This window comes from Eutrigla gurnardus (genome assembly GCF_963514095.1).
Source record: "Eutrigla gurnardus genome assembly, chromosome: 17".
NCBI classification, from domain to species: domain Eukaryota; kingdom Metazoa; phylum Chordata; class Actinopteri; order Perciformes; family Triglidae; genus Eutrigla; species Eutrigla gurnardus.
The window spans coordinates 3549520-3553205 of record NC_139928.1 but is presented as its reverse complement, the minus strand read 5'-3'; the positions used below and the strand labels follow the sequence as shown (position 1 = coordinate 3553205).

The 3686-nt window shown below is 42.6% G+C and overlaps 1 pseudogene across 1 annotated transcript; it reads right to left on the bottom strand.

The window, feature by feature from the left end:
* Nucleotides 1–124: 124 nt before the first annotated feature.
* LOC311027723 (gap junction beta-3 protein-like) lies at nucleotides 125–1443 on the bottom strand (annotated as a pseudogene). Its single transcript, XR_014599344.1, has 2 exons — nucleotides 719–1443; nucleotides 125–630 (listed from the first exon to the last, which is right to left on the bottom strand). The product of XR_014599344.1 is annotated as a gap junction beta-3 protein-like (transcript).
* Between the last annotated feature and the right edge of the window lie 2243 nt (nucleotides 1444–3686).

Sequence of the window (3686 nt, the reverse complement as noted above, 5' to 3'; positions counted from 1 at the left end):
TTTTCTTTTTTTTCTTGTTAAAGTTCATGACATGTTGCATTTACTTGTACAGAAAAGTGGAGCAGTTTTATTTTGTGACCGTACAGATAACGAAAAAATCTCAAGTAACATCATTTAAATACAATCATTTAAATACTTAAAAGTACAGTGAATCACCTTTAGTGTACATCGGTTATTTTAGATCACAAGCCTTGAAAAAGCCAATATGGGACAAAAATGTAAGGAAATAGAACACATGACCTTTGTAAACACACTTTGCAGCTCAATGTGAAGCTACCTAACGTAGTACTGTTCTCATAAGTCAAACTCATACAGGCGATACACGACTCTCAGGAGACTGCGATGCTGTACGCCGGGGCCGAACTCTCCTTGCCTGGTCCTCCATTGCCACTGTCGGCCATCTTGGCCTTCTCCGGGACTGGTTCTTTGAACGCTGAGTTCTCCTTCCCCGTCAGAGGAGTTCTGACCATCATGAAGGAGTTTTCTCTGGCCGAGCGAGATCCACCTCCTCCACAGCAGCACTCCCAGAACCTCTTCCCACACAGGTAGAATACCTCGCAGAGAGTGAGGAAGATGCACACAAAGCTGGTCACCACCATGAAGATGGTGAATATTTTCTTCTCTGTGGGCCTGAAGGAACACACGGTCATAAAGTTAGAAACATTGATTGCTTTTTGGAGCATCTTTAACTATTCAGAACCTTAAAGGATGGCCTTACCTGGCGATGTAGCAGTCCACCACATTGGGACATGGCGCTTCGTGGCATTTCACCAGCGGTGGGAAGAACGTGGCCTCGTAGATGTAGAACAGCAGGAAGACGAACACGGCGTCCACCGTTATCTTAAAGATCAGGCTGAAGAAGTAGGTCCACCACAGACCCCCTCGCTTCTTCCCCGCGTGGTCGTACAGGGGGGCGCAGCTGTCTCCGTACTTCAGCCGGTGTTTGCGCTCTCGTTCTTCTCTGTAGGACACATGGAGCGTCACAAGGAAGGACGGGCAGGTGACGAAGATCAGCTGGAGGGCCCAGAGTCGGGTGTAGGAGATGGGGTAGTAGTGGTCGTAGCAGACGTTGTGACACCCGGGCTGCTTGGTGTTGCAGTCAAAGTCCTTCTGCTCGTCACCCCACACCTTCTCGCAGGCCACCAGGAAGACCAGGAGCCTGAAGATGAAAACGATGGCGAGCCAGATGCGACCGAACGCCGTGGAGTATTTGTTCACCCCGCTGAGGAGGCCCTCGAGGAAGGCCCAATTCATGCTGTTGTTTCAGGCGTGCGGTAGGACTGCCTCGAAGAACACCAAAGTGTGGCCGACACTCGGACGGCTTGGACGCAAAGTGAACTGAGCACGTCGGGCACAAAGAAGCTCTTTAATACAGCACTTATTACTGCTGCCTTCTTGGCACAGAGTTAGAGGGGAGGGAGGAATATGGAACAAAGCAAACATCGACTCATTCTTCTGCTGCAGTCACTAGTGGAACTGGTGAGAGCAAACACCTTGATTAACGGGCAGCAGGGAGAGAGAGGGAGGCAGGGGAGAGTGCTGGATATTAATTCACACATGAGCTCGGCGCTGCTCGGGGTGCTGCAAGCTCCTGGAAGTTAAATAGAAGACATTTGAAAGAGATGGTTTGACATTTTGGGAAATACCCTTGTTTGTTTTCTTGCTGTGAGTTAGATGAAAAGATCAATACCACTCTCATGTCTTAAATATAAGCTATAGCCAGGATGCAATGTTTTTCTAAACCCAACAAGGTGGTTTTTGTTTCCTAAACCTGGCAGTGTTTTTGGTGGTTACTACGACTGGAGCGGAGCATCATGGGTGTTCAGGCAGGCAGTGTGGTGTCATTGGGGCCCCTGGGGTCAAGGGGCCACAGGCACCTGGCAGACCAACAATGTACTGTATTGGACAGAGACCGAGCACATTTGGATAATTCTGCATGGATCTCAGCCATGTTTTTTTATTATTATTATTATTTTTGGTAAAATAGTCATTAGTCAAAATAATAAGCATTAATTATAAACAAAAATGTAACAACAAAATGATATCCTTATTCTAAAAAATATATGAATTCATTATTTGTAGAAAATGATTCAATCAATTGAATAATCTGTTATTTTCTTTGGGTTTTTAATATGTAATGGTGATAATATGTATGAGTCTCTGCTGGATCATGTGACTAGACGAACAAAAATGAGAGCCACATATATGAATTGTTTTTTACCCCCAGCTTTGGGGATAAAATTATTAATTTTCTCATCCACACAATTGGGAATGCTTTTGGCAAACAGAGCCCCCTGATGGCCAGCAGAGAGATTGCAAGTTTGAAGCACTCAAGCTTTGGCTTCTCTTTTCAGGACCGGAGATCGCAGCCTGGTAACTACCGACCCAGTCTTTGTGAATAACTGGAGTAAACTTGTGTGAATGAATGAGTAAATGTAGATTTTAGACAACTACATTTAACATTACATCTGAAGTGCTGTTGATCTTTGTATGTTACTAACGACTCTGGATAGTCTGTGGCTGTATTTTGATGTCTAATGGACTATTGCATAAATTGAACTGTGTGATGTGGCAAACTAGCCTGTTATATACAAAGGTGTGATCAAATACATTACAAAACAAACCCATTGCTTTTTAGTACAAACATTTCTGTTCAACAGGGCTTTAAATCTAAGGAAACACTTGTTTTTACTGTGCTATTAATCTGTTCATTTCAAAACATTTCGATGCGTTTTTCCTGTTCTCATCCCGTCTTTTTTTAATCTTGTGGATTTCTTGTCTGTAATAGTGCGATTTAATTGCAAGTTGTCACCTTAACTGTATTATTTCACTGTTCTGTGAAGCACTTTGCAACCCCTTGGTAAGGTGCTATACAAATAAAGTTGCCTTAATTGCCTTGCAAATCGGATAATTATGAGAGGTTTTGGGCAAGCCCACAGTTTTCATCAAGGGAAGGGTGATATTGATAAAGATGTGAGGTTCTTTATGAATTATTATCTGCAAATTGTTGGAGAGAAAGGCAACATATCTGCAGGTGGTGCTTCGTCGAGGCCCACAGATTTAGATATTTTTAATTTAGCTGACCAAATTAAAGGATTTAACAACTTTAACGGTTGAAATAAGGTGCTTCATAAACTACATATAACGGTAGGCTATAGTGTAGGCTAATTCACTCTTTATCAAAGTGGGGGTCCTGATCCCCACTTTGGGGGACCCCAATGCCAGGTATTTTGACATTGGGGTCATGGACATTTTGAGGGCAAGGGGGGGTGGAATGTGAAAAAAACATATTCCACCCCCCATTTAAGATTAATTACTGGCTGAGTGCCTCTCTCAATGAATGCAATATGCATATGATTCTGTAATTATATTGTGCAACACAACTGTTTCAATCATCCCTACAGCAAGAGAAAAATACTTACAGTTAATATTACTGATGAATATTAAGCCAGAAATTACAGAATGTTTATAACAGAAGACTAATTATAAATTATTAATTTAAGGGAAATATGTTAATACATTGTCAGAATGTAGCCTAAACGCAATAAAAAAATGCAACGGGGGTCCCCGCCAGATGCTTTATGGGGGTTCTTGGCATGGCAAAGTTGGGGGACCCCTGGTTAATCTACGAGCATGGTTGTTATCATTTCAAAATAATTTTGCTAAAATAACCTTTACTTTCATTT